Source organism: Nyctereutes procyonoides, unplaced genomic scaffold (genome assembly GCF_905146905.1).
Source record: "Nyctereutes procyonoides isolate TBG_1078 unplaced genomic scaffold, NYPRO_anot_genome, whole genome shotgun sequence".
Lineage (NCBI taxonomy): Eukaryota > Metazoa > Chordata > Mammalia > Carnivora > Canidae > Nyctereutes > Nyctereutes procyonoides.
In genome coordinates this window covers 41618268-41636850 of record NW_026575020.1, presented here as the reverse complement: position 1 = coordinate 41636850, position 18583 = coordinate 41618268, and the positions used below count along the sequence as shown (strand labels likewise).

General features: G+C 42.9%; 1 protein-coding gene across 5 annotated transcripts in view; it reads right to left on the bottom strand.

Annotated features, from left to right (window-relative positions):
* Positions 1 to 18230, bottom strand: part of STRBP (spermatid perinuclear RNA binding protein) — a 143325-nt gene extending 125095 nt beyond the window's left edge. For all 5 annotated transcript variants that reach the window (XR_008663687.1, XR_008663688.1, XM_055319517.1 and 2 more), the window contains exon 1: positions 18033 to 18230. The gene's annotated coding sequence lies outside the window, so the exon portion shown is untranslated. The remainder of the gene's footprint in view (positions 1 to 18032) is intronic.
* Positions 18231 to 18583: the final 353 nt, after the last annotated feature.

Below are 18583 nucleotides of genomic sequence, written 5' to 3'. Positions count from 1 at the left end.
ACATATTATATATATTATATACATATTCTAATATATGTGCAAGTAACATATTACACATATGTACGTGTTCTTGGCAGATTTTACTTAATCTTGTTTTCTCATCTACCAAATAGTGATAACATTTTGATAGATGTTTGACAGATCTATCCATAAACATAGTGAATTAGTCTTTAAAAAAAAAGGCAAATAAGAACCTATATAAAAAATACTGGAAACCATACAATCCTGCAAAAACAGGACATCATAGGAATAAAAATATAAACTGCAACTTAATTTTGCAAGCCTAGCTTAATTATTCCATATGAATTTTCCAGTCTAGCCTAACTGATGTAATGACTATCTGAACAAGGACTGCAGTTTTCTTCCATAAAGACAATGGCCTCGGGAGGCCTGGGTGGCTCAGCAGTTAAGAGTCTGCCTTGGGCCCAGGGCGTGATCCTGGAGTCCCTGGATCGAGTCCCACATCAGGCTCCCGCATGGAGCCTGCTTCTCCCTCTGCCTGTGTCTCTACCTCTCTGTGTGTCTCTCATGAATAAATAAATAAAATCTTTAAAAAAAAAAAAAGGACAATGGCCTCTTCTCTCTTTCACCTATATAAAAACTCCTTCTACCCAGCACTTTATGTCACACTTGTTACCAGAGAACACTGTAATAGTTTTCTTTTCATGAAATTATGTCTTACCTCTTGAGCTAGACATAAACTACTAAAAAAGAATCCTTTTTCATAATGCATACCTTTGGTAGTACCTCAACATAATGTCTTGTCTATAAAAAGCATTCAAATATTCAATAACCAATTCACTGCATTTCAAAATTAGGCTACCTGTTATTTCAAAGAATAAGATGATTTCTAAGACTAGGGCTTGTAAAATAATCCATTCCATTATAATTTCCAGATTATCCATTATTACAGCTGCAGTCTACAAACCTGATCACTACCTTTAGTTAATCTAACTTCACAGTTGTCTAACTGTAGTCCAAGCACCTCAGGGCCCTTTTGGGGGGTGTACAAAGCCAAAAACATTTTCAAAGCAGTAGTAAGGTATAATGTGCCTTTTTTAAAAAACTCTCCTCTCAGGCAGCCCGGGTGGCTCAGCGGTTTAGCACTGCCTTCAGCCCAGGGTGTGATCCTGGAGTCCCAGGATGGAGTCCCAGGATGGAGCCTACTTCTCCCTCTGCTTGTGTCTTTCTTTGCCTCTCTCTCTCTCTCTCTCTCTCTCTCTCTCTCTCTCTCTCTCTCTGTGTGTGTGTGTGTCTCAATGAATAAATAAAATTTTAAAGAAAAAAAAGAAAAAAATTCTTCTCTCACAAATGTAACTTTCCAGAAACTACATAGTGTGTGGAGAGATATAATGTAATGTGTCATATCTGGAAGCCCAACATAATTCAGTGAACCAACATTTTCCAAATGACCAATGTATGATATTATGAAATCATGTATGGATAAAAGATCCATTCAAAATGTAAGAGACTGGGGCTGCCCAGGTGGTTCAGCGGTTTGCCTTCAGCCCAGGACGTGATCCTGGAGACCCGGGATTGAGTCCCACATCGGGCTCCCTGAATGGAGCTTGCTTGTGTCTCTGCCTCTCTCTGTGTCTCTCATGAATAAATATATAAAATTTAAAAAAATGACTATTAAATTTTAATATAACAGATTATCAAAAGTTCATTGAGGGACACCTGGGTGGCTCAGCAGTTGAGCATCTGCCTAGGGCTCAGGTGGTGATCCTGGGGTCCTGGGGTGAGGTCCCCACATCGGGCTCCCCACAAGGGAGCCCCTCTCCCACTTCTCCCTCTGCCTATGTCTCTGCCTCTCTCTCATGAATAAATAAATTCTTTAATAAAAGAAAAAAGAAAAGTTCATTGAGCTGGTTTCATATTCCTTCAAGAAACTTCCATTTGTCAAGTTTTAGTATAGTATCAAAGAATATCCACAATTATCTGAAAAGGCTATTAAAATACTCCTCCCCTTCTCCAATTTCAAATCTTGTGAAACCTAATTTTCTTCTTTATATACTTCAATCAGAACATAACACAGCAGGCTAAATGAAGCAGCAGCTATCAAAACCAGCTGTCTTTATTATGCTACACATTAATGAGTTTGCAAAAATGTAAAGCAATGCCACTCATCTCACCAAATTTTTTGAAAAGTTATTTTCATTAAAAATATATCATTTCTAAGAAATGGGGGAAATGGATATATATTGGTCAATGGGTATAAAGTTGTACTTACATAGGATGAGGAAGTCTAGAGATCCAACGTAAAGCATGATAGCTATAGTTAATAATACTGTGTTAGATACTGGAAACTAGCTGAGTAGATTTTAGGTGCTCTCCCCACCACCACCACCACCACCACCACCACCACCACACACACAGGTATGAGAGATGGAGACTTTAATTAGGTTGACTGTTGTAACCAATCACTAGGTATATGTATATAAAAACATCATGCTGGGACACCTGGGTGGCTCAGCAGTTGAGCATCTGTCTGCCTTTGGCTCAGGACGTGATCCCAGAGTTCCCAGATTGAGTCCCACATCAGGCTGCTGCATGTAGCCTGCTTCTCTTCCCTCTGCCTATGTCTCTGCCTCTCTCTGGGAGTCTCATGAATAAATAAATAAAATATTTTTTTAAAAAATCATGTTGCACATCCAAAATATATACATTTTTTATTTTTTTAAGTAGGTCACCAAACAACACCTGCAGTATGAAAGAGAAGGAGAATTTATAAATGCATAAAAATAGTTATGAAAGGGGACGCCTGAGTGGCTCAGTGGTTGAGTGCCTGCCTTCAGCTCAGGGTGTGATCCTGGAGTCCAGGGATCAAGTCCCACATAAGCCTCCCTGCATGGAACCTGCTTCTCCCTCTGCCTTGTCTCTGCCTCTGTGTGTGTGTCTCTCATGAATTAATAAAAACTTTAAAAAAAAAATAGTTATGAAAGAATAACATGCTAAATTCTTGACTGCAGGGGTTGGAATATTTATTTGATAGGAATGAAATAACTGCATTTTTACTTTGATTCTATATTATTTTAATTCACATGTACTACACTTTTGTAATTTGAAACAAAAAATTAGAAACCTAAAATCTCAAGATATGTTTAATTCATATTTGTATATATTTATATTAACATACAATAGTTACTATTTTTTTAAAGATTTTATTTATTTGTTTATTTTGTTTATTTGTCTATCTATGATAGACATAGAAAGAGAGAGAGAGGGACAGAGACACAGGCGGAAGGAGAAGCAGGCTCCATGCTGGGAGCCTGACATGGGACTCAATCCCGGGGCTCCAGGTCACGCCCTGGGCCAAAGGCAGGCACTAAACCGCTGAGCTACCCAGGGATCCCCACAATGGTTACTATTTTTTAATGAATATGTAAATTTTATCTGATATAATTTCTAATAATCCACATATCAGCAGATACATTATAAACAAGGGATCTTGGATCCCTCATTTGAAGAGTGTAAAGTACTACTGAGTTTAAAACTACTGAGTGTACACTGATTTAGGGCAGCCCCGGTGGTGCAGCAGTTTAGCGCAGCCTGCAACCCAGGGCATGATCCTGGGGACCCTGGATCGAGTCCCACGTCAGGCTCTCTGCATGGAGCCTGCTTCTCCCTCTGCCTGTATCTCTGCCTCTCCCTGTGTCTCTATGAATAAACAAATAAAATCTTTAAAAAAAAAAAAAAACGTACACTGATTTAGGTGTTCCTCACACTAAGTCCATTTCACTTGAGAAATGCAAAAATTTCCCTGAAAGGAACCATGTCAACACTGTACAACTTGGAGCAGGATATACTAAGCTCTTGATGAATGTTTTGCACTCATTTTGCAGTAAGCAGTCCTCCTACAATGAACAACTACTTAGATTTTCAGTGAAAGGATTTGGCAAATACATCAACCGTTCTCATTGATTCCCATTTCATAAAGAATAATCACTTAGCCATATGACCTGCTTTAAGTAATCAAGAAAAACAGTACAACATTACAGACAGCATTTATTGAGCCTGTAACATATGCCAGACACTATACTTAAACTATCTCATAATCTTCACAACCTTGCAAACATATAACAGAGCAGCAGAGAGATTCAGATGTACTTGTCAAAGGTCACACAGTTAATAAATGGTGGAATCAGGACTCAGAACCAGGACTGTGTAACTCCAAAGTCCAGTGATCTCTCCACTCTACAGGTTACCTTCATAACCCTAGACTGAAAATTAGATCTGTCGCTTATTCTATGTCCCTGAGCAAGTCACAACTTCTCTCAGCCAATTTTCTCATCTACAAGAGAGGGTTAGTCTAGCTGATCTCCAAAGTTCCCTCCAAGGCTAATATTCTTGGATTATGATTCAGCACAACTTCAACCCTACAGTTTTAGAGTAAAAAGGTTCTCTGTATGCTTTTCTGAACAGAATAAGAGAAGCAATACAAGTAATGGGGAAGTAATGAGTAAAATTTATAGACTAGGATATAGCTCTTCATGCTTTAATACTAATCATTATCATAAAATATAAACACTAAGCGGGCATTGTGTACTTTCATTCTAGGCATCCAGAACTTCCTTCTTTGACAAAAACCTGGGCATTCTGCCAGCAGACATCTATCTCTGAAGGTGGTAAGAACCTGTAGCATGCAACACAGGAACACCTAACTGAAGGATTGCTATGGGAAGCAAATGCCTCATCATTAACCTCTATAGGAAGCACCATCTATTCTTTGAGGTAAATTATACATTAATCAATGGAGGTATTTGCCAATCATTTCTGAGAATAAGAGGGCAAGCTACAGGAAATCGTGAAAAATGACACATGGCACTTTAACACAAACAAAAAATCCAAAAAGAAATGTATTGATTGCAGGGCAGTGTATATTAGGAGATGAGGTTCTACTGTATTTGTATACATTGATATTTGTCTAGGCTACCAAAATTTAAGACTTCTTCCTGCAACAGCTACAAACTGAACACAATTTATTTAGTATGTGCCAGACACCATGCTGAGCCCCTCCAAGACATCACCGTCTAATCCTAGTCTACAGAATTGTGAGATATTATATTCATCTTAAAAAGTGAAAGAAGGTTTCACAGCTAGTAAGTGGCAGAGAAAGGATTTGAAAACAAATCTGACCAATTCCAAGGCCAGTGTTCTTCACAAAATGCTTTGGCTGGTTCCAGAGCGAATATAACCTCATTTCTAGGTCAAAAGAGAAAAATAATGTGTACTATTTGAGCCAAATTACAAGGGTGTTTTAAAATTTTTAAATAAAGTTTTTAAAAGCTTGAAACCCATTGATGGAAGTACCTACTATTTAGATATAAGCAAAAGTCACAAGGTCACCATCAAAAATCTATACTTCTGGGATCCCTGGGTGGCACAGCGGTTTAGCGCCTGCCTTTGGCCCAGGGCACGATCCTGGAGACCAGGGACCGAATCCCACATCGGTGCATGGAGCCTGCTTCTCCCTCTGCCTGTGTCTCTGCCTCTCTCTCTCACTGTGTGCCTATCATAAATAAACAAAAATTAAAAAAAAAAATCTATACTTCTTTGGATAACTACCACTACACTTAAACTCTGACATTTTATTTTATTTTTTTTAAGATTTTATTTATTTATTCATGGGAGACACAGAGAGAGAGAGAGAGAGAGAGAGAGAGAGAGATACTGTTGAGTTTCACCAGTTTCAAGGCATCCCTTCTATATCTGTTTCCACCACTTTTATCAATTTTTTTCTTCTAGTACAACGGCATCTTAATCAGTGTATGCATCTCAGTCTCTCTTTTCAGGTAGTTATCAAATTCACAAATACAGCCCTAATAATACCATCCAATTCACAAATACAGCCCTAATAATACCATCCCTCCACTCTTGCTCAAAAGCCTTTCACTAAAGCCTCACTGTCAATAAAGTCTGAGTTCCTCATCCTTGCATTCAAGCCCTTCCTTCAGTGGCTCCAACATTCCTCTCCAAATTTACACTCCTTCCATTCCTTTGATATTCTCTCACCTTTAACTACTGAACCACTTATTCTATCTCAAAGAAATCTTGAACATTCTTATTTTGCTAATGTAATCTCCTCCAATGCAATTCTCTTCCCTATTTGCTCATTATCTAACCCTACTTGTTTTCCGTGGCTCAGTACAGATGTACATATCACCTCCTCTCTGGAGTCCCTCCCTTATTCCTCCCCTCCCTTAGCAAGAAATAATTTCTTGCGCTTCTGAATTCCTGGACCATCTTATCTAAGGTCTTACCTTTAAAAAATACACACACACACATATATATATATGTACATATACCCACACCATCATCTATCCTAACAGACTGTAAATTCATAAAGGTCAGGGGCTATATGTACTTTATTCTTGTATCCCAACCCCCCATCCAACTAGCACAGTGCATTATAATACTCAAAATTATGATGAATAATAAAACCAACACTAGTCTTATAAAAGGATAGTCATTAAGAAGAAAAATACATCATAAAGACTTAAAGGTGCATACTATTCCATAGGAAAAACTGAAATTCCAACTGAAACACTAGCACTATAGCATGTTCACCAAGTAATAGACTACAAGTTATAAAAGAATAATTCATTCAACAAATACTCAAGGACCTACTTAGTGCCAGGCATTGTTTTAGGTGCTTAAAATCTACAGAATACAAAACGAGCAACAATCCTTGCCTGTATGGAGCTTACTTATACTCTAGTTGAGGTAAAAAGGCAATAAACAAAATAAGCAAAATAGAAGTTAAATGGTTTAAGTGGTAATGAGTGGTGATGAGAAAAAGGGGAAATGGAAGGCTGGGGAGGGCCAGATAAAGGGGCTGCCATTTTAATGGGGTGGTAAGGGAAAGCCTCACCAGAAAGAGCAGATATGCAAAAAGACCTGACAAAGATGAAGCGAATCACATATTTGAGCAACAGCACTCTAAGGAGGGCAAACAGCAAGTGCAAAGGACCTGAGACACATTAAAGAAACAGCAAGAAGGCCACTGTGATCAGAGAGGAAAGAAAAAGGTATCTAATCACATAAGACCTTGACAGATAGGACTCAGCATTTTATTCTAAGACAGGGAATCACCAGAGGGTTCTGACCAGAAAGAGACAAAATCTGACTTACCTTTTTAAAAGGATCATTCTTGCTATGGTTGAGAACAGAATATAAAGGGGCAAGAGCAAAAAAGGGCTACTGCAATAATTCAAAAGAACTGATGTGGGGGGCTCCCTGGGTGGCTCAGCGGTTTGGCAACTGCCTTTGGCCCAGGGCACGATCCTGGAGTCCCGGGATCGAGTTCCGCTTCGGGCTCCCGGCATGGAGCCTGCTTCTCCCTCCTCCTGTGTCTCTGCCTCTCTCTCTCTCTCTCTCTCCTCTCTCTCTCTCTCTCTCTCTATCATAAATGAATAAATAAATCTTAAAAAAAAAAGAACTGATGTAAACTTAAATCAGTGGAGATGATGAAAAGCGGCAGAGTCTGGATACAGTTTGAAGGTAGAACTGCCAAGATTTCCCAATGGGTCAGATGCGCTATGTGAAAGACAGTCAAGATAACTCTATGTTTTGTTTGGCCTGAGCAACTAGAAAGATGGAGAAAGTTGTTATTTACTAAAACATGGGAGAAGGGCAGAAAAAAGTGAGAGCAGGGTAAAAATCAGGAGTTTGGTTTGGGACAAGTTTGAGATGCCAATAAAATATGTAAGTGGAATAAATAAATAAATAAATAGTAAGTGGAGGTGTCAATATAGGCAGTAGGACATACAAGTCTGGAATTTCAGAGATAAGAATTTGAGAATCATCAGCATATAAACAGTATTAAAGCTATGAGATGGGATGAGATTGCCAGGGAAGGAGAATAAAGAATACAGATCCCATGGGGTGGTCCAATATTAAGAGGTAGTAGTTATGAGGAAGAACCAACAAAGAAGCTGAGGACATAGGAAGAAAACCAGCAGAGTATGGTATCCCAAAAAACCAGAGCAGAAGGTGTTTCAAGGAAAGAGACATTCACTGCACCAAATGCTGCTAAATGGGTCAACTAAGAATTAAACTTGGTGGTTTCAACAAGAGCAGTTTCAGTAATCAGGTTGAAAGTCTCATTATTGTAGGGTCAGGAGAGAACAGAACTGAAGATGGGTAGAAACAACTTTTTCAAGAAGTTGAGAAATTGAGTTGCATCTATAAGAAACAGCATAGTCAAAAAGAGTTGTTTTTAAAAAATAGATGGAATAACACCATGTATATACTGACTAGAATGAGCCACTAGACAGAATAATGAGTTACGGGGGGGGGGGGGGGGAGAATGAAGAGAAATTTCACTAGCTTAGTGGGCAGTCATTCCAGAGTATACTGTTAGTTTTCTGTGACACTAAAGAAAGAAGGAGGGCAGCCCATAATCCTGATTCACATGCCATAGGAGGCTCAGAAGAGAGGCTGGGCCATTTACTGAGAACACTCACGTTAAGCCTTTTATATGTTATTTCATTTAAGCTCATATAACTTCATGAGGTATTATCTTTATGTTACAGATAAGGAACCAGAAGCTCAGAGACAGCAAGTAATTTGATTAACACACAAAGCTGGTGAGTAGTAAAGCTACTTTTCAAATCCATGGGATCCCTGGGTGGCAGCGGTTTAGCGCCTGCCTTTGGCCCGGGGCGCGATCCTGGAGACCCGGGATCGAATCCCACGTCAGGCTCCCAGTGCATGGAGCCTGCTTCTCCCTCTGCCTATGTCTCTGCCTCTCTCTCTCTCTCTCTGACTATCATAAATAAATTTAAAAAAAAAAATTCAAATCCAGTTCCTCCTGAGCATTAGATAAGGAATTATAGTTAATTTAGACAGTTAAAGTTTTGTGGTTACGTTTTTAGGATCCTGTTAGAAATACATGCTGAAATATTTTTTTTCATGCTGAAATATTTAATGAGATAAGTATATGATATCTAAGATTTGCTGTAAATATTCCAACAAAAACAACAGAAAGTAATTGTGAGTATGGATAGATAAAATAAAAAGAGCAAAATGCTGATAATTGTTGACTCTAGTTGACGGGTTCACTGTACTGTTCTCTTTCATGTGCATTTGAAAATGCCATGATAAAAAAAAAAAAATCCAGCCCTTCTGAGTCAAATTGTTCTCATTACTTTAAAGCATGCCCTTAATTTCTCCTCAACCTCCCTTCAAAAAATAGTTATGTGCTTCAGAGCTTACAGTTTTCTTCTTTAATCCTCAAAATAACTCAATAATTTCGGGGTCTTATTCTAATTTTATACATGAGGAGATCTAAAACTAGTAAATAACAGGATCAGACCTCGAAGCCAAGTCTTCTGGTGTCAACAACAATCTCCTGCCCAATATGGCAGTCAAGGCTGCACACACGATCGTGGAATAATCTCTAGGAATAATCTAAAAGGAGAATCCACCCAATTGCTAGCCCTTTTCTTCAGATTCGTTACTACCGCATAATTCTTGGGCTCCAAATTCCCTAGGAAGGCCACGCATTACTGCAGGCAATCCTTTCACTCAAAGGCTTGACTGAAAAAAGCGGGTTTCAAATTTGCCCAGCCATCAACCTTCCTGGCCAAATTTGGGGACCAACAGGTATTTGATATGGAACCTCTGAAAGGGTGTTCTTAAAGTCCGCCTATCTCTGCTCTAGAGTCAATTCTGTGCCTCCACTTCTCTTAAATGTAACACTCTCCTGTTCACCTACATTATTAAACAGCTTCCATAGAGACCAAAGTCCAGGTATGCAAAACATATACTCTAAAAATAAAGAACACTACCAAACAATAATACTGACCAAAAGTCAATTTTGAAGATTTTATTTTTTTTAAGATTTTATTTATTCATGAGACACACACACACAGAGAGAGAGAGAGAGAGAGGGGCAGAGGGAGAAGCAGGCTCCCCACAGGGAGCCTGAAGCGGGACTCGATCCCGCGACCCCAGCATCAGGCCCCGGGCCGGAGGCGGCGCTAAACCGCTGAGCAACCCAGGCTGCCCATAAGATTTTATTTTTTTTATTTTATTTGCCCATCTCTATACCCAACATGAGGTCAGGTGCCCCTCAAAAGCCAATTTTGTAGAATGGCATATTTACCACAAAGCTGGCGTATCAAAGAGAATCACAGTTAATACGTATCTTTGAGATACCATCTGTTTTTTTTTAAGATTTATTTATTAATTTATTTATGATAGAGAGAGAGAGAGACAGACAGACAGACAGACAGACACAGGCCGGGAGCCCGACGCGGGACTCGATCGCGGGACTCCAGGATCGCGCCCCAGGCCAAAGGCAGGCGCTAAACCGCTGAGCCACCCAGGGATCCCCGAGATACCATCTTTTTTAAAAGCATCATCAATATGTTTGATATCTGTTTTTCCAAACTAACCTTGACATTAAAAGCTTATTTACAGCTTACTTCAAAAACAGATGAAAATATGCATACCAAAAGTTCTATGTTAGTCTCTCCAGCTGTTAACCTACATTACCAAAATTGTAACACCCTTCCCCTCTAGTTCATTAGTTTTGCTAACTAAAACCGAATTGTCCAGAATTAAGAGCTACCCTGTACCCTGTACTTCATTAAGTTAAAATGTAGGTCTAAGTTGTACAAAAGCCTGTGATTAGATGCAATGTTTGAGGAGTTTTAGATTTACTTGGAATTATAAACATCATTAAGAATAAACTGGGGCGGGCAGCCCTTGTGGCCCAGTGGTTTGGCACTGCCTTCAGCCCGGGGTGTGATCCTAGAGACCCGAGATCGAGTCCCGCATCAGGCTCCCTGCATAGAGCCTGCTTCTCCCCCTCTGTCTGTCATGAATGAATAAATAAAATCTTTAAAAAAAAAAGAGAGAGAGAATAAACTGGGGCACCTGAGTGCCCAGAGGCTGAGCACCTGCCTTCAGCTCAGGTCGTGATCCCGGGGCCCTGGGATTGTATTCCGCATTGGGCTCTCTGTGCGGAGCCTACTTCTCCCCTCTGCCTGTGTCTCTGCCTTTCTGTGACTCTCATGAATAAATAAATAAAAATCTTATAAACAAAAAGAGAGAATTAACTTGCCCCTATCTTTACTAGAAACAAACCACCTCTCTACCGGATCACCACCTAGCTGTTTTAAAACATACTGATTTTCAGTTATGCCTGAACATAGGTAACCAAAGTTATAGACTCCATTTTCACATTAAGGGCCAATCTATCTAAGGAAGGATCTATTCTTTACTCAGAACAGTATTATAGAGAGCCCTACTAAGAAATCTTAGGTCTGGCACAAAACAGGCCTTTGAGCCTAAAGTCAATGCATGTTGGGTGAATTAAACTGGTAGAACAGGTAAGCACGATTAAAAAAAAAAAAAATCTAGACAGTCTTTTGGATAATTACTATTTGCATTATGTCAACAGTATTAATATGATTAAATTCATACTTGCTTTATGTCAATAGTATTAATATGGTTAAATTCATTGTAGAAACAAAATGCTGATCTGCATCTGCCCAATAGGATACTGTGAAAAGTCCTGGTACCTGGAAAACTGCAAAGAAAAGGAAATTCTGCAGGTGCAGTAAGAAACTACATCTTATGCATGACCCAGAAACACCTCAGAATTTATTACACAACCTGCTGCAAAATTCTCACTCTTCAAATGGAAATGAACCATAAAGTCACACAATGCAAGGCTGTGATTTTATTATACACATTTTATTATACACATAATCACATAATCAACTATACCCTTTCGAGATGTGCTAAAGTTAACTCAAGAAAGCAAATGTTCAACATAGCGTTTTATCAGAAGAGAATTTTAATATCAAATAACTAAGATATTGTAATATCAAATAACTAAGGCACTCATTCATTCAGCAACACACATATATCAAATTCTTTTGTGAGGCAAACACCATACTTCTCAAAAATGATGTACGTCAAGGACCCTTAAAACAAGAAATACATCAAATTAGGCAGCTCTTTCTGTCCATGGGTCCTATCCCAGTGCTTTAATAAAACCACCTTTTTGAATCAAAAAAAAAAAAAAAAAGAAGAAAAGAAAATTATAAATCAGGTCCTATGGGTTACCTCACTATTCAATGCAAGATCTAAAAGTTACAGACTTGCAGATCTTTCAGGCTTAAATCATTTAAATATTTATATCACCCCTAATCTGGCCTCATCACTTTATTCTTTTCTGATTTAACTGACATATAAGTTTAATTTATGGGATGCCTGCCTTTGGCTCAGGGCATGATCCCGGAATTCCGGGATCAAGTCCCATATCAGGCTTCCTGCATAGAGCCTGCTTCTCCCTCTGCCTATGTCTCTGCCTCTCTCTCTGTGTGTCTCTCATGAATAAATAAATAAAATATTTTTTTTTAAATTTAACTTACATTTCTCCGTGAAGTTTTCTAAAATTAGACTGGATTATGAAGCCTCTCATAATTACCTGTCAGAAACAGTTTTTTTATTGCTGAACAAAATTTTAAAAACAACCAATTTTTCAATAAAGGATGTATGCAAAATAAATGAAGATAGAGAATGGAGGTGCAAACATCTTATATAAGAGAGTAAACTATTAAGAACAGATCAGCAGGGCTCCTGGCTGGCTCAGTTGGTGGAGCAAGTGGCCCTTGATCTCAGGGTTGGTTGTTTGAGCCCCATGTCGGCTGTGGAGATTACTTAAAAATCAAATCTTTGGGCAGCCCCAGTGGCGCAGCGGTTTAGCGCCGCCTGCAGCTCAGGGTGTGATCCTGGAGACCTGGGATGGAGGCCCATGTCAGGCTCCCTGCATGGAGCCTGCTTCTCCCTCTGCCTGTGTCTCTGCCTCTCTCTGTGTGTGTCTCTCATGAATAAATAAATAAAATCTTAAAAAAAAAAAAACTTTAAAGGGCTGCCTGGGGGAGCCCCGGGTGGCTCAGCAGTTTAGCGCCTGCCTTCAGCCCAGGGCGTGATCCTGGAGACCCAGGATCGAGTCCCACATAGGGCTCCCTGCGTGGAGCCTGCTTCTCCCTCTGCCTGTGTGTCTCTGCCTCTCTCTCTCTCTCTCTGTCTCTCATGAATAAATAAATAAAATCTTTAAAAAATAAATAAAAGATAAATAAAGGGCTGCCTGAGTGGCTCAGTCAGTTGGGTGTCTGACTCTTGGTTTCATCTCAAGTCATGATCTCAACCCCTTTGCGCTTCACACTCAGTGAGGAGTCTGAGATTCTCTCTCCCTCTGCTCTAAAATAAATAAATCTTTTAAATAAAATAAAATCTGAAAGAAAAAAAAAAGTCAGCTAGCACAGAAATATTATCAGGGCTGGGTATTACTAAGCTCAAGCAAATGAATGTCTAAAAAGAAACTTACTACTTACATTTTTGCAATGCCAATCATAACCAGCATCTTGATGTTTTTTACAACTAATAAACATTTTTAAAGCATTTAAATATCATTCCTCCTCAAATAAAGCATAACCTGTCAACAGGATTGAAAATGTCAAAAGAATGGGTATTTGAGAACTAAAACTTAAAAGAGGAAAAAGTATTCAATAAATCTAAAGGAGGGGGTTTAATGCCACTAGAAGAGGGATAGCTCTATTTTTCTGTTCAAGTCACTGAAAATTACTTGATTTTCTACAAAATATGTGGGAAAATGTATTTATTACTCCTGATTCAGAAAATGAATTCAAAAAAAAAAAAAGAAAGTAAGAAAGAAAGAAAGTGAATTCACTGAGTGAGAGAAATGCCCCATCTCTGGAAATTCAAGCTTAGAAGCAATCCCAGGCTATAGCCACAATGTAGAATGTCTCTCACACAATCTTCTGCTCATACTCAAGAATTCAAATCCGCACCAACACTCAACTGCAGAAATGAGCCAGAAAAGATGAGACAGGAGAGCAAAGAATGAACAAACTTCAATTTGCAGACATCTCTGACATTCACAGAAGTTTCATCTCTATCCAAGTTTTGCACTATTAACCCACCTAATGCCAAATTTTGAAGTACCAACTCTTATTTGACCAAGACAAAAAGAAAAAAAGGAGCTAAGGAAATAACATCTATTCCCCATATTTACATAGTTCTAATCTTCCTGAAAGACTTAAAACTTTTTTAATATAAATCATCTCAATTCTCATGGGAGGTAGACAGAGTCAGGTTTCTGGAGAAGAAGCCAGCACAAAGGGATTAAGTATCTCGTCCAGCAAGTCACCAGTGAAAATAAAACCGGACCCAATTATTTAGCCTACAAAGTCTAAATAAAACCTGCTTTCCTTGGTTCATAAACTTAGGACAATATTTCCAAGTGCCTACAAAGTATCCAAACCATAGAACTTCACGGAACAATACATCTATCAGAACCCTGCCAGAATTGAGTATTCTGAGCAAGAAAATACTGCTTGCCCCAAATCAATAAAATGAACTAACACAAAGGACTTGAAAAATACAAGGAGAAAACAATAGCCATACTGGAGAAAATTTTCAAAGGTCACTCTATTCATCTTATATCCTACTGCTCAAATTCTCTGCCAGGGAGCCAAAAGGGTCAAACATGCTCCTTATAATTGTATTCTACACATATACCACACCTCAAAATACTGCAAAGAATTTCAATGAAAGGCATATTATGGTTTAAAAACTTTCCCTCCAAAAAAATATAATCTTCTTATAGCAATACCTTCAGAACACTATTTTGTTGCCTTCATGGTGCACTTTAAATTTGGATTTTAAAAATGATTAGCTCCCAGTTTATTTTTCAAATATTTATATTTACACATGCAGATTACTTAAAATGTGTTGTTCTGCTAAGCCCTCATTATGTTTAGGCAAGATTCCCACTTCCACTCAAACTTATTATTTGAACTTAAAATGGACGCATTAAGATACTTCCTAAATTGACAAAAGGAGAAAACTAATCAACCCAGAAAGCTTCCCAAGGTATCAAAGCAGACCTTTATTTTAAATCATACCAGGTACTACATTACCCACTACATGAAGCCCACAAAGAGATAATTAAAGTTATTTCTGCAACATGATGAAATTATTTTTTGCAAAATCTGACAAGACTGAATTTTCAACTGTCAAAAGGGAAATCGTTTTCCAAGATTCTAGAAAACCCTGCTTACTAAGGCAGTCTCAAAGCAGTTTCCTTAATCCTCCCAAATCCCAAAGAATCTAACACAAGCCACAGAACACTGAAAGAGACCTGCACTGAAATATCTGTGCTCAAACCCCTAAAGGTTATTTCTATGTGTCTGGCAAGCTGATTGGCTGTATGTCCATACAACCGCAAAAGTCTTTCCTCAATAAAGCTAACAACTACACTCCCTAACTCAAATCAAAATACCAGAAAATCCAAAAGCCTCCAACTAAATTTTACTTGAACTATTTGGGAGAAAAGGCCGACAACCCAGGATCGGTTATTTATTTGCACCTTGAAAGAGAATTAAAGAATCGCAGGAACTCCTGCTACTTTCAGGACCTAGATATACATTACCTCTGTCTGCCTCTAGCATAGGACTCAGATATTACATCACTCAGAGCCTGAAAACTGCCCCATTACCCAGAAAGCACCAGGGTAGCTGAGACACTGCACCAAGGTATCCCTTCCTCCCTGATACACAGCCTTCAAATGCTACAGACGCTGGGCCCTGCTCTCTTGCAGTATCTTCACAAAGGCATCTGCCCTGCACCTGCTGCAATCCTATTTCTATTCACTTGTGGTGCAGTCCACACAACCCTGTATGGCTCTTCTATCTGCACATTTGTCAGCACAAGGCACTAGGACAAATCCCACCACATATACGTCCTCCAAACTTGGGAGTGTGTACCACTCAGCTCTCCCTTATCCCTTCCCTAGTCACACGGTTCTGGAACTAAAATTGGGCTTCTTATCTCTTGGATCCTACAGGCATGAACTTTCAGATATGTACAGGGCTTAATGTCCTCCATTTTTCATTTAATATCCCTCCAGGATGCACACATACACCACATACACTCTTCAGTTCTTCTACATCCAGAATGTAATCCCCTCTCTTTTGTTTTGGTTTTTGATTTTCCAACTTCTGCATTTTGTCTTTTTTTTATATTTCCAGTGACCTAAAATTTTTGAATCCCTTAATCTCTCAGGACTCAAAGTTTCCCAATCTCTCCCCACTCTTTAGCACCCTGCTCCTTCCATTCTTTTAAGCAACCTGTTTTCCTAACTCTCTCCAACCTGAATAGTCATTTCCTGCCCCTAAACCTGGGCAACCCGCTTCCCCTACCATCGCCCCAATCCAATACCCCTTTCTAGTCACAGACACATCCACACACCTCCCTACCTTGCCCCTCTTTTACCCCATTATAAACTATGCATTCTTCTCTACATCTTCTACCCAAAAGTATCCTGTCTTCCCCCCATTCTTCCCTCTCTTCCCTGCCTATCCCCTTCTCTCCACCAGACAAAATGTAGCACCCTCGAGCCTTGCTTCCCTCCCTCTGCGTACTGTATTCCAGACCTGCAACCCTCCCCTTCCAATCCATGCCCTACTACCTCCCTCCACTGATTTCCCTTCAGACGCGTACCACCCCCCCCCCGTCTTCCCTCCACACTGTCTGCCCCCAAAACATTTTTCTCCCATCTGTTTTCATACCTCGGCTGCCACTCCAAGAACACCTCCCCCACCCCCTACACCTATGGCCCTCTACTTCACACATACTCCACTCCACCTGTCCCCTGCAATGTTCAACCCCAGTTTCCTGTTGCTGCTCCTGCACCTACATCTATATTTCCCCCACCCACATCTACACTTCCCACAAGAACACTCTCCGTTTCACTCATTTCTGTTACCCGCTAAATACCGCGTACACCTCCTGTCCATCTCCATCCCCATCCCCCTGCTCCACTGTCCTCACTTCCCTCAAACTCTGGCCCTGCTCCAATTACCTTCCTCCTCCTGCCCCGCACTGCTCTCCCCGAAGCACCGCTCTCCCCGGAGCACCGCTCTCCCCGGAGACACCAGCCTTCTCCCTGAACATGTCCTCCCCTCGCATGTCCCACGTGTCCAGCCTCAACACCGTCCTGCCCCTCCTTGTCTTCCCTGCACACCTCCAGGCCGGGCACCGTCCTCACGTCCCTCTCAGGTCTCTGAAGCCTCGGGGCCTACCCTCACAGGCGCCTCCCGTCTGCAAACCTCCACGGCTCTCACCATCACTCCAGAGGCCCCTGGACCCCTCCACGCCTCTCCCCGCACCACCTTCCCCTACCTGCACACCTTCTCCACGTTCCCCTTCACGTTGCCCGGCGCCCTCCTTCCATCCCACTCCCTGCCCCTCACGCGCAGCCCCGACCGGGACATCCGCTTCTTCCACTGCTCCCCCGAGTCCCCACTGTCCTCCCTGCATTCCCACCACACTCGCCCCTCCCCTCCCCAAGTCCTCCCTCACCCCCCCCCGACGCCCCCGGCCGCCCCCACCCGCCCAACGCCCTGCGGCCCCTCGCCGTCGCCCTGGCCCTGGCCCTGGCCCTGGCCCTGGCCCCAGTGGGCCCCCGAACCTGCGCGAAGGCCCTCCCGCTCCGCCGGGCCGGGTCCCTCCACCCTTCATTCTTCCCCAAGTCTGCCCACACCCTCCGCCGGCCCCCAGCCCTGCTCCCGGCCCCTGCCCCCATTGTCCTCCAACACCTGCCCGGAGCCCCTCGCCGTCAGCCCCACCGAGGCCCCCCGCGCCGGCCCCCCCCCCCGCCCACGCCCACGCCCTCCCCTCCCCTCACTCGGGGCCGCGACCCCCGTGCCCCCGAGGGTGAGGACGGCCGCCCGCCGCCCGCCGCCCGCCGCCCTTGCCCGCAGCGGCCGGGGCAACGCAGCGGCGGCCACAATGCCAGAGCCACGGCGGCCAGGACTGCTCCCTGCTCGCCGCCCGGGCCGCCCGGGCCGCCCGCGCCGCCTGGGCCGCCGCCGCTGCTAAGGACGCACAACAAACAATGCGGGGCCCGGGCCGGCTCCGCCAACCGCCTCAACCGCCACCTCAACCGCCGCCCGCCCGGGACGGCCCGCCGCGCAGGCGCCTACCCGAACCGCCGCGCTCTGCCTGCGCCCGGTCCCCGCTCCCGCTCCCGCTCCGCCGCCGCCGCCACCTCGTCCGCACGCGTCCCCGGCTCCTCAGCCCAGCGGCGGCGGCTGCGGCGGCTGCTGCCCTGGTGGCGCTCGCGGCTCCGGTCTCCGCTTCGGCTTCGGCTTCGGCGGCGGCGGCGGCGGCGGCGGCGGCGGCAGCGGCGGCGGCGGCGGCGGCGAGCACGTGACGCCGCCCAGCGCGCCCATTGGCCGATCCCGGGGGCGGGCCCGCGGCTGCTGGGGAACGGAAAGCCCGCCCCCTCGCTCGCCGCGCGCCCCCTCCACGCGCACTCTGCCGTACCTGAGAGCGCCGGCCAGCGCCCGCCCGCGCCGTGCCGCACCGCCGCCTGCGCCAACTGCGCACCTGGGAGCGCGCAGGAGCCACACGCTGCTGGAGGCCGCGTGCACCTGCGAGCGGGCGCTTACGTAAGCTGCGTCCTCTGCCTTGCTCCCGGCGCCAGGCCCCTGCCGGCTGCAGCACCTGAGCCCCGCTGCGCTAGCAGCGTAAG